This window comes from Anser anser (assembly GCF_964211835.1).
Source record: "Anser anser genome assembly, chromosome: 4".
Lineage (NCBI taxonomy): Eukaryota > Metazoa > Chordata > Aves > Anseriformes > Anatidae > Anser > Anser anser.
The window spans coordinates 55459853-55473240 of record NC_139724.1 but is presented as its reverse complement, the minus strand read 5'-3'; positions in this window follow the sequence as shown (position 1 = coordinate 55473240).

Sequence of the window (13388 nt, the reverse complement as noted above, 5' to 3'; positions counted from 1 at the left end):
AGCTGTGTTCTGAATACTGGAACATTCTGAATAATTTTTGTTGGACATTTCAAGGTCACTTTTCTCATAAAACTTGCATTCATTTCCAACAAGACAAAGCCACGTAAATCAGTCCAAAGTCATAGTGCAGTGGTTTTCTATATATATGTAAAACATGTAACTTGAATAGATAGTAAAAGTGCCTCCACAAATATTCAGGATAATTACATGACATTACCAATTCACTGGCCATTTTAGCCACTGCTCAGTAATTTTTAATATTAGCTTCTCTTGTACTTCAGCTAGCTATAAGCTGCCTGAACTAACAATAGCAGAGAGGATATTAATTTAGCACTGAAGATGCATGCTGTAGTTTGACCCAAATATATCCTATTGTTGTAGGAATGCTTGGTGAAATATTATGGCTCCTGTTACTCAGCAATTAAACTCGCTAGATACGTCCGGATGAATGCTTGTCAGAAAATGTGGAACACAAACTGTTTTAGCAAAAATACCTATGGATTGATGAGCTTTTGCCAAACACTGAACAAGTGCTCTAAGGCATGAAACTCAGTGCAACCAAGAGTCCTCGATGGCCCAGATGTGCCATCACTGGGACCTCCCCAAAGTCAGGAGCTTTTTTTTTTTTGATGTCCACACCTTCAGGGTGGATCTTTGGATGAATAAACCCAGGACTCCAGCTCTGGAATCTCAAATCCCTACCTCTAGCCAAAAACACAAACCCTGGGATTTTAGACAGCAGCTCATTGAATTCAGCATTCTTTTTATTGGCCACCACAAATTTGGCAAGAGTTTTGGTTTCACATAATAGCTCCAAAGTATAACAAGCATATTTAAATCTGAAAATACATTAATGTTTTTAAGAAATTCCATGGAAATTTTCAAAAACCATAATGGCTCCAGTCCAGTTCTTAATGTAGATCTAAAAGATTAGTCTGGAACTGGAGATCTGGTAGTACCTACCTCTAACACAGACTTTTTCATTAGCTGAAGCAAGCTGGTTGGTACATCAGTTTCTCACAGTCCAAAATGACAGCAGACTTCCAGAAGTCACAGGAGCTAAGGAAAATATCCATGGAGAAATGCAGAGTGCTTATGAGATGTAATAAACCAGCTTCTGAGTATTTTGTAAATAGGTGGTGTATCAATGAAAACTATCCTCACACAGTGCAGTAACTAAGCAGTCTTAGAGAGAATTCTTGTAGTTTTCATCGTTCCTGTGTTTAGAAATAATCTATCAAACTCAAAGATATTAAGATAGTGGGAAGAAAAATCAGGATTGGAAGAGAAACGTGACAGATGTAGCAATCAAAACAGGTCAGACACTTAACAAAACATTTTTTTCCCCCAGTCTCACTCAGAACCACTGCAGACTTACAGTATGTTATATAATAAAAATGAAGCCTCTATTCTGTAATTTAACTCTATTAGCAAGAACATGAGAACTGCTGTCAAGAGCTTAAATATACAAAATCTCTGAATAAAAACTGTTGCTCAAACGAAATAATTCTATGCCTCTTCCTCTAAAAAATCTCAGTAGACACATGAGTTTTGCTCCAGACAACCAAAAGCAACCAGTCTCCAGCTCACCCTCCATTAGGGCTAGGTGTGCCCCCTCCCTCTTTAATACCCCGATGGCCTCAGATTGAGCCTTTGTCTCTGGTGCCTCCTTCATCCTCAAGCTGCTTTTTGGCAGGAGCCCTGCTCCTCCCTCGCATCACCTTGTAAAGCCCCCTGGGAGCCTTCCTTTAGGCACCGCTCTGGTATCTGACAGCAGCCACCTTTCAATGCAAGGTTGTTAAGCAGGGAAGGGAAAATCATCTCAGCGTTACCAGATGGGAAGTAGTTGTGGGATCAGGACACGACCTCCCTGCAGTTTTTACACTGTGGGAAGGTAGCTGCTACCTCCGGAGTCTCTGCAGGCAGAATGCCTCAGGGCACTACTATTATGGATATAGTAGACAGAATAGATCCTTGACTTCCATTCATACATAGCTGTTGTTTGTAACTTAGCTAAATGCTTCTGAGTCTCAATCATGAAGCTCCTCATACTCCTGTGCATTCAGCTATCTTTGTCCTGCCACAGCCATGGCCTCTTCTCTTCTCCATGACCTTCTCTTGCTTGACTTTGCTTGTTAAATTAATTCTTTTTCTCTCTTTTGACATCTTTCCTTCTCATTGACATCCAAGGAATCATTAGTATTTTCTACTCTCACACGAAGCCCCTTAACTCCAATTTCTCTCTTCAGCCTTCGTTCCTACTACTGTCATCACTTGGACTGAGTGTGACGCCTTTAGGAAACAAATCCAAAATACATTTGTGATTCCCCTTCATGTTTAAAAACAAAACAAAACAAAACTTGAAAAGGTCATTAGCCTCTATTACACTCCTTTATATTGTTTCAATACCTTTCGGGAACACTTCAGCACACACCTGACATTGTCTGTGGAGAGCCACTTTATGTTACAGGTTGATGAAAGAATAGTGAATGTCTGTAAATAGTTGAATGCTGGTGTAGAAATAAGTGTTGCAATAACAATATCCTCTTCAGCAGGATATTAAGTACAAGCTGTCGTTTGGCAGACCTCCTTGCATTTTTATAGATTTTTCTTTCCAAAACATTCAGGAGTTACTGGATGTGAAAGTCATAAAAATTAATTCAAATTCTTATTCTCCACACAACATCACTGTCCTAATTAAATGGCTCAAGAGTGAGAATCTCAACATGAAAAGGTGCTAGCTCATTGCCACCTGCAAGTGACAGACACAATGAAAAATGTTAGAGGAAAATTATTTTTTTAGGAAGCTCCTTTGAGTTATGGTAAAGTATATGTGCACAAAAAACTTGTTCTGAAATCTTTCCAGCATTTCACAGTCACCTCCGTGACCAGGGTGTTAGGCAGTCACCTAACTGCCTAGCACAACGGGGTCTCGTTAAACAGATTCCACACATTCCTTCAAACGTAAGCCAAAACAAGACTCTGGGCAACATCTGCCCCTTCTCATAAAAGTTACATGGAAGAGGGCCAATCAGTTAGTGTAAGGAGCAACAAGATACAGCTACAAGACCTTATCAGGAGGGATATTAGCAGACACAAATTCTTCAAGAAATCGAAGCTGTGTTCTTCTTTCTTCATGATCAACTCAGCACAAATTCCTGTCATGCTCCAACTAAGAATTTTATATTCCAATATGATGCTCTTCTGGCCTTGCACAGCTGAACTGTATCTAGTACAGTCATGGGCCATGTGGAGAGCCCTGAAGTTAGGAAAGACTGAGCTCGATGTCCAAATGTCCCAGAAATAGTTCATGCAGTTCATGTGCTCCAGTGCACGGCCCCTGCATCCTTTCATGGTCACTGCTGTAAGTTCTAACAACCACATGGAGCCAACAGATGGCTTCTCATTTCACCACCATCTCATTTTACATCACCAGTTAAATGCCATCATTTAACAATTGCCTTATTGTTATTGCCTGTGCAGAAAGACTAATTAGGCTCTAGGAAACTTCTCCTGTAGAAGACAGGACAGCTTGTTTCCTGGCACTTCGCAAGTTCTGCCTAGAAATGAAAGGATACTACATTATGCGAAGTGTCAGATGAGACAGTAGTCCACAAAACTGAAGGAAAGGTTCCTCTCTTACTCTCCTGAAGAGAATCTGAAACAATATCCTCCCTCCACTTATCTCCATGACACAGAGCTGCAGAATATGCAGTTCGGCAAACAAACTAAAACCTACTCTTTGAAAAGTGGTTATTTATTTTGAGTACCTGTTTTTCATTGCCCAGCTTGAGAAGACTGGAGTTAGTTTTCTGCTTGACATTTGCCACTCCGATTTGCTCAGCCCTTTAAAATTACAGACCTGATTTTGCAAGTTTGCAGGGTCTCCCACAACCACTAGGATGCCCATGGAGAAGAGTCACTCTGTGAAGGCAGCTAGCCTTGATTCATGCTGCTATAGGGCGTTCAGTATGCTGCTATAGGGTGCTCAGTTTTGTTTCTGGAATCCTGCCCAGTTATTTCTGACAAGCTGGTTATGTTGTAAGTGCTGTAATGCAACTAAAAATGAGGAGGTTTTGCATGAATTTCTACAGATTTAGAAACATTGAGCCCTGTTGTTTTCTTTGCCCCCGAGAAAAGTCCATCATGAAATCTACAGATCACACTACTCAAATGGTAAATTTTCCCTTTTATTTGGGCAAATAGCCAGGCAATGAAGCCTTTCTTATCCAGAAGAACTAATGGCTGCCTCTGTCACCTTTTCCCTTCAATTATTTAGACTTCCCCCACACTCAGGCTGGCTTCCTGCTGGCAGCACTGTGGACTGTGTCTATTAATCATTAACTGTCATTGTGTTTTAAAAGAAGGAAAGTGAAAAGATTGCTCAAGAACAAAAATAGATTTTTCCTTTTTTTTTCCCTGACAAATAAATGACAGCTATATGCTACCTGGCTTTACAGCGTCTTCAAATATGCTTTCCTGTTTTCCAAGGAAAACTTAGCATTCTAGACACACAGAGCAAACTGGCTGTTCCCAGTAAGCCCAAATTTCAGGGCAGCCTTTCTCCTGTCATATCAAGGTTTGGTAGCCTCTGTTAGAGCTTTGGAGTCCTTCTCTGCCACCACCGCCATATGAGTATCAGGGGATGAGGACTATGCTCACAATGTAGTACTGGAGACTTAGCCTCCTATATCAATAGGAAGTTACTTCTACCAGCAGTAAATCTGACCTGCTTTACTGTTTCCCAGGAACCCTTCCAGCTGTATGTATTCTTAAGCCGTCTCTCTTGTCCTTGCCAAAACAGACCTCTTTTAGACCACAGTCCGGATCTTCCTCTGCAAGTCCTCCCAGGTGGCCTTCTCTCTGAGGAGTCCATAAGGAGGTCCGAGGTCCAGAGTCTCTTTTCCTGAAAACTTGGATTTCCCCCAGCTTGTTTTCCTGACAGGTCTTCCTCAGTCATGCGCTCATCTTCTGAAAACTGCAGGCACAGCTGAATGCCTGGCTGTACTGGAGACAGACACCTCATAACAAGAGTATTTCCTAAGCCTTGTGCTTTAAAGACACATAAAGCTCATATCAACTCAGAAAACAGGAAAACACTTGAGCTTCTACTTCAATATATACTCTCAGTTTTGCTTTTTAGAGACTGAAAAGCCACTACAAGCAGAAAATCATATCAAACTGCTTCTATTCATTGCACACCGTTTTGCACTTAGAATAAACTATTGCCATGTGCCTGACCCAGTCACTCCAAAAAATAATTCATGATATATCTCACTCTCACGCTTTCCTGTGGTGTCCAAGAAAAGAGGGTTTCAGAGAAAATAACACATCCTATAAAGAAATGGCCTTTTGAGTAATCATAATGAAAATACTCCTTGAGATGCAATACATCCTGCCAGACACAGAAACCAGTCCCAGTAAGGCAGATGCTAGGACTCAAAGGAGCCGACCCTACAGGGCCAAAATGGTTTGAAGTCAATGAAACAGTGGTTGATTTGGACCTAGGGAACATGATTTCTCTTGCTTCATGAGGAATTAAACATACAGACTATGCTTTCTCTGCATTTTATTCTATGGACACCCTGTTACAGGGTGTAAGAGGTGAAAGTTTCATGAAAAAATTTCCATTTGCTATTTATAAGGCCTAACATTGACTTTATTCTCTGCAATATATTGGACTGATGTCATCAATCAGTGTGGATTAGCCCTATGTGTGTATCATAAATATGTATATACAAGCGTGTGCATGCAGTTGTGTATTATGTAGTCCTCATCACCTAGTTTATCACCTATGTTTATCACAGCTGTAAGCAGACAATGCACATAGCTGGGCTGCACAGAAGCATTGTTACATAAGTTTCATTATAGGTGATTTCATTTGTCATGAACAGTGAAATAGAGGAAACTAAAATTAAACAAGTCAAAGGCGCTGACAACACAATGGTCACATTTTCAATCAAAAACTGATTATCTAGCAGTAGAGAGAAACTGGAGCAGCAGATTAAACTATTTCCTGGCATTCTTACTTCTGATCTTTCAATTGTACAATAATTCAAATAGTGCAACTTAAATAAATCAGCAATAATGCATAAGAATGCTATTTCTGTTCTGACTACTGAAAAAATATGAATCTCTAAGTCTCTGTGTCACTCTATAGATGAGGGATACTTTCTGTTCCCTGCTATCTGGAAATCATCAATAAAAAAAGCCTGTACTTTTTGCTACATTAGCAACTAGTGTGGATCAAAAGCAGTACGTCTGTAGAGTAAAACTGTTGATGCAGAGAATTTGATACCAACAGCACACACATTTTAGATTTTGGTACTTTACTTCAAACTATCTCCAGTCTGGCCCCATGGGCTGAATGCCACAATTGCTGTTCAGTTTAGTATGACCTGAACGGATTCCAGTTCCTGCACCCCAAGACTACTGACGATGCCAGCCCAAACCCAGGAAGCGGGGACAACTGGGAGAGATACCTCAAAACTGCAGTTGAGTTCAGACTGAAGCAAGAACATGTGTGAGCCCACCATAACACAGGGGTGCCTACACTTCTGCTGCTGCCACTTCCAGGTTGCAAAGTTAATCCACACCACAGAAGAAAAGGCATCTCTGTTCCTAAACATCCACTGATTTGTTAACTGTAGCATGGCTGTTTATTTGCAAGAGAAAGCAGGGCAGGTGGGACCAAGAGATATTGATTTAAGCATCCATTGAGACATTAATTAAATTATAGCGCAGGTACGACAGCAAAATAACTCACACTTAAGAAAACTACAGTTGATTAAACCTAATCCTGTTTATATGGAATACACATAAAATTAAATGTCTATGACGAAGAGAAAAAAATGTCTCCATTGATCATTTGAGTGCTTCCTGGAAACGCTCGGCAAGACTCTGAAATGTAGTAGCTCTGAGGTGCCACCTATTTCTGTACTGGTGCAAAATGCTACAAAAGCTCTCAAGTAAAGAGTACAGAATTAAGCAGCTTCATGCATTTGACTGTCATACCTGAGTCTGTAACTTGTGAGATTTAATTTTGTGAGATTTTACCACTCTCAGACGTTTCCAGCGATGTTTTCTCCTAACAGTCATGGTATCACGGCAGTCTGAAGGCACAGCCAATTATTTGCTCAGTGGATTATTTGGCAGTGTGCTTTTATCTCCTGCACAGTTCAACTGCCCGTCTCCTCTGGAGATCAGCAAGTGACCTCTGTGATATCCTTAATATGAAGAGTGAAACTTTAACTCATTCCTAAATACAGGAAAGCCCTTTGGGGAGCTACTGGCTTCCCGAAATACCATCAGACTGTGCCCACGTTACTTGCCAAGCAGCTCCACGGAGGCTGACAGAAGCAGCAATGCCGACAGCCTCAGCACCTGGGTCAGGCCCACATGTTTCACACAGGAAGCTTGTGTCTTCAGAGAAAAAGGGCTGATCTGAAAAGCTCGGTTTTGGTGTTATATCTGAAAAAAAACGTAAACAAACAAAAAAGGAACACCATTAATACAAACACGCTGTCCCAGGAAGCGGTGTGTGTACTCACATGAGAGACACCGCTCCTCAAGGGAACCGTGAGGTAAATCGCCCAGGAGGTGCCATGGTAACTTGTAGTGCCTATCTGCTCTCACTGATTCAATACCACAGGATGAATTTAGCACAGTGTATGGATTGAAATGCTATTTTCCAGGTGAAAACCTAAATAACATCTTATGCACTTGTATCACAAGAGCATCAAAAGCAATCATCTTGAAAGTAGTAGATTTAATCCACTGTCTTGGCTAAACTCTGACTTGATAACTTGGATTATTTCAATTTTAGTTAAATTCTTCTTTTTTATAGATCACAGTCATTGAACTCTGTAAGGACATACAGAAGTACCCAGAGGTAACACATTTCTGCCCAGAAAGGGACTCATGATCTCTAATGCTTCCAGCACCCCTGGGGGGTGAGGAGGTACTACAGGTTGTAGGTTAGTACCCTCACAGCTCATGAATAAGGAAACTATGTATATAAACTTACTTCTAAAGCTACTCAGTCCTCAGTCCCACCTTTGACTCCCTGGCTCCTGAAAATTCATGGGAAGAATTATTTTCTTAGGAATTTTACTCTCAGAAATCATACAGCTGAGTGACCTAAATTAGCAATTACGGAATAAAGGATTAAGCAGCAGCTGAAGAAGGATCATGGTCACCTGGAGTTATAGCCTTAAATTTCTCTGCAGATCTAGTCCTAATGGACTTGCTTAGTCATTGCACAGGAAAACTTTGACAGGCCTGGAAATTAAATCCAAGGCTCCTGACACCCTGACCATGCCTCATTCAGTAGACTATTCTGTCAGTGAGCTGAAGAAAATACATAGTACGTATTTGGAGCAAAGGAAACCTAAAAGGAAATCCATTTTACTGTCTACTTTATTATTACACACAATAACATATTTTTTTCAACTCCAGTAACAATCTGCAACCTGAATACTTTGTACAAAACTACAAAGCCATAAAAACTGACTCAGATTTAGCAATTTGTTTAACTGAATGTGCACAAGCAAGATACAACCTAGCAGGAGGCTGAGGGCTTCATCCCAGCTCTAGCTGTGCTCCGTCTCCTAAAGAAATCAACGGGGCTGCTCATGGCCTCTGAGGAAGGCACTTTTCCTAAGCCTGCATGATTTTTATGTGCTTTCACGAATAAAGGAATTTAGGCGGTGTGATAAAAGGCTGTGAGCTCCTTTCATTTTCTTTTTTCTTTTTTTTTTTGAACAGAAAAAGGGTAAGAACTGAACTTGAGTTTCATTCACTTCCATTAAGATTCATGAATGTGGGGCTCAGCTTCCCAGATGTGCCCCAAACATCCCCGAATGATCGTTCAGCATCCCCAGGCCCCCCTCCTGCCAACAGAAAAGGGCCACAGAAAAGCCAGTAAAGCAAGTTGTGGCGCAGGCACAGAACAGAATGTATTATTTTTAGTTTTTTTGTGGGTAGTCGGACACCTTAAAACAAAGCTTTTACTTGAAGAAGCACTTTATGAAAGATTTAAAGCTGTCCAAACGGTTTAAGCTGGCACCCAGACAAACAGAAGAAAGCAGCACCTCCTGGAAAACCAGCTGCCAACCGTCTCATGCAGGAAACCTCAGAAAGGAGTGACTGCACCCACCAGGCAGCCCAGCCAAGAGAATAAGATACTATCAAATCGTACGCTCAGCACACTTACCTGCTCGGAAGACACTTAACAAAGCAGGATCTGGATGATTGTGCCTGGGGGAAGCAGGCGGTGAGCGTCGGAGCACTTGTCCCCATCTAGTGCCCGCTGCTGCTCCCATCTAGCCCCAAACACGAAGATTTTCTTCATGAGAAAAGCACAAGAGGAGACCCCACACTGACAGCAACCTTCGATACAACCGGGAGCATGCAGCTGGGAGCTCTGAAGCCTTTTTGGATGTGCAGTTTTGCACGTTGGTGAAAGGGCAGATTCTGGAGCCATTCCTTGTAACGAGGCATACAGAACTCAAGAGACAGGCTTACTGAGTTATTTAAATGGTTTACCAAAAATGATTAAGTGCTAACAATAAGTCTCAACTATTCCTGCTTCTGTAGGAAAAAAAATAACCATTCTACGGCAACAGTGACCCAAATGACAGGTTTTATTTGGGGATAAAGCCTATTTCAAATTAACCCCCCCCCCCCCCCCCCCCGATGATGATAGTTGTCTTCACAATTCTTCACCAAATGTTTTTACATTCAGGCTGCCCGAGGGCCTTCATAACACTTCAGAGCACAGCACTGTGCAACTGTGGCATGGCAGTGGTTGCAAAACATGTCTGTGATGGCATTTGGTAATAGGGTACTGCACGCTACATCAGCTTACAGAAATCAGTATTAGCTACAGTAGACTAGAGACAGAAATCCACTGCCATTATTTCTGCGGCAGAGCAACTAGATTCATAGAGAGAAACCCCCTTTTGCTCTCAGTGCTTGTCTCCAAGATTAAGCACTTTGTTCTGGACTTGGAGCAGGTGGAGAGCTTCCTTTTCCCCCAGCATAGCTGCAGTATCAATTCGGGAGCACAATGAAAAATAATGGCATATTTTAAATAAGACTAAAAAAAGTGACAGCTGCTCCTTCAGAACCCCTGCAGGTAAAATAAAGCTCTGCAAGCTTTTTTTTTTTTTTTTTCCCTTCCTTCTTAGCACTGAGATGACAAATTAATGTTACTACTGCAATCCCACTCTCCTGGGTCTTCATATGTCTTCATATGTCTAAAATAAACTTGCCATGTCAATAAATCCCATAAAATCACATTAACAATGGAGTGTAAATGGGTCTATTTTCTATTAGCACAAACAAATCAGAGTGGTGATTTTATTTGTCATGTAATGTGCACAAATAAATATATAAATGTCTATAATCAGATTGGTAAGCCTTATTCATCAACAACCTTGCAGCAGGAATATTTTGACTCTTCTATTTCAAATTTAATTACCACATGTGCAGCAGGTGTAGTTCACTTAGAAAACACTCACAAAATGCTGCACAGCAGATGGCCCTCTCTTAACTCTGCTGCAGACATGTACATGCTCACTCGATTTAGCCTCCCCCTAATTGCTGCTTTGAACACGAGTCCAAGATTACTTGCCACAACAATCTCTGCAAAGCAGTGGCACAGAAACTTGGACCGACTCTCAGAGAAACATCCCAGCCTTCTGTCCCTCCTCCTCCTTTACGTTCTGGCTTTTCTTTGGATTTCACTTCCTCAGAGGGAGTGTAATGTGCGTGTTCTTTTCTGCCATAAGCATTTTCTAGACCCAGAAGCCATTAGGTATATCTCGAAAGTTCTCACCATGTGGAACTTCAGCATGCCTGCCACCACCACCAGTACATATTTTTGGAAGACCAAAGCTCATCTTTTAGATGCTAGAAGCATCTACCAGGGAGCAGCATGGGTAGGGGCCATTCCACCACCCCCTGCCGGGGAGCAGAGCAGGCAGAGGGGAAGGGAAAGGCTGACGGGGACCTGGCGAGAAGGGGAGCTCAAAAACGCCGAGCAAAGTGGTGACCAATAGAAAGCACGGGGACAAAAAAGCCAAGAGTGAGCGGCTGGCCAAAAAAGATGAGGACAAGAGGCAGGGCAAGAGGCAGTGGACACAAACTGGAACACAGAAGGTTCCCTCCTTCTGGGGGAAATGTGGGAAGATCTGTGATGGTGGGCTGAGGAGGGAAATTATTGAGTAAGAAGTTAAAAATGCATGGGAGGATATTTTGCCTGTTCTGTTGTAACTATGGATAACCTTTAAGGATGAGGCAGGGCTGTAAAACTAAGCAGATTGCTGTCAAAGGACCATGATTTATTTTTAGCTGAGGTTAGGAGGTGCAGCAATGAGGCAAGGAATTACACGAAAGGAAAAAATCATTTCATGGCTAAAAAAGTGAACGTTGCTCCAGAGAGAGGAGGGAGTTACCTTCCATCCTGGCTTCCACCATGGACTTCCTAGGATGCTAATTACATCTTTTAAATTTTTCATGGGTGATCACTAATTGTAGGCTCTTCCTTTTCTGAGCACCTGACTTGAAAGCCTGAAGCTTAGAACACAAATAACCCGAACACTCTCAGCTACAGCTGATGGGGATAAAAATTGCTACTTGCACTTGGTATCTAATACCAGTTACTTTGAAAAAAAAAAGCAGTCCTTGGTATCTCAGAAAGGGCATCCAAAATTAACAGAAACTTTTGGTATTAATGAGTATGTTACAGTAATGAATCTTCCTCTGCATTGGGTGTTATGAAAATGAATTCAGGTTTTGGAAGGGCTTATGTACTTAGTATCTTTACTAACTCGGGAAAAGACACGGAAGTGCTGAGGAGAAAAAGGCTGTATCTATCTGCAGACGGGGTCTGAACAGTGAGCAGCAAGTGTGTCACGGAGCACGTATGTCACTGACAAGTATGCCACTGACTGAGAGCTTAACACTATTCAGTGAGGAACCCCTCTTTTGCACTGAGTTATATCAACGGGTGGTAAAACAGAGTACCGGGTCAGCTAATTAAGGACTGCTATAACGTATATGTGCAACAAGGTAAAATTTAAAGTTATATGAACAAAGTTGAATGACTAACTTTGCAATCTTAACACTGCGTATTCCCTATGTGAATTTAGCAATACTTACATCCTTTTGTGTCTTTCGAGTGTGTGTGGGCATGTGTGCACGTATGTACCCCTGGGGAGCGTACATCTATGCATGAGAATTCTGTGTGAGAAAACGGGTTTCTTTTAAGCTTCCAGGAGAAAGTAAGACAAAAATAATTTCCATGCCTTCATCATGTTATTTTAGCTGCGAAGAACCCTTCAATCAAGTGTGACATAAGAGATAAAAATAAAGATGTGGTGTGGTGCAGCCACTTGCAACGTTTTAATAGAAAAGGCTATGTTTGCTTTGCTAGGTTGCAAAGAGAGTTTCTACAGAACCTCAAAAAGAAGAAAATGAAAGAAAAGCAAACCTCTCATACCCAGACCATTGTCATTACAGGTGTTAAGCCAGGCTCCTGGTGGTGCACTGTTTTTAGGATAAAGTAGAAGCCCTTTTGCCGATGCCAGCTGGCAAGTCAGACTGGGACTTGGAGGTGAGAATGAAGTACTCCTGTGCTTACAAAGACACAAAACTAACCAGCTTGGAGGTATTATCTTCCCCTTTTCCTTGAAATATAAATTACTCTGTATACTGTACAAGTGCATAATTACACCACATGGCAGCTCCTGAAAACCAGGACTGTTCTTACTCCTCCCTGTTTGGAAATTCTTACTCCAGGTTAGAGTTCCCTCCTCAGCACTTATGGAAATGATGTGGTTTGAAGGCTTAAATATCATACTGGTAAGAACACAGGCAGATCAACCAATGTCATAACAATGGCATACAAGGAAATATAAAGGAAACTCTGCTGGGGAAAAATTAAAGAAGGATATTTGTCTCTTAATTGTGGGACATCCAAGCTCCTCCCTGCAACTGGAAATGCAGTCTCAGCTGAGGCCAGTAGAGTATTTTGCACTTTGATCAAAAAGCCTGTATCTGATTCTCCACACTCCATGCCCTTCCTACTCTGAGAGCTGCCAGTCTCTGACCTCCTCTTAATTCCTTTTAATGCTTACTATCGTGCAGGAAACTCAAATCCACCATCTATTACAATACTTCCAAAAATGGCTCCTTCTACTCCAGCTTTTAAGATTGGAAGAAAATGTTCACCCTGAATCCTGTAGGTTTTCGGATTGTATAACCATTCAGTTGAGTCAGTGGCAAAACTCCCACTGCCTTCAACAAAATCAGGAGCTCGTGCCCAGTTTCTACTTAAGTTCAGGGTAGCTACTTTTGTACCTAGATACGTGCGTGTATGCAGA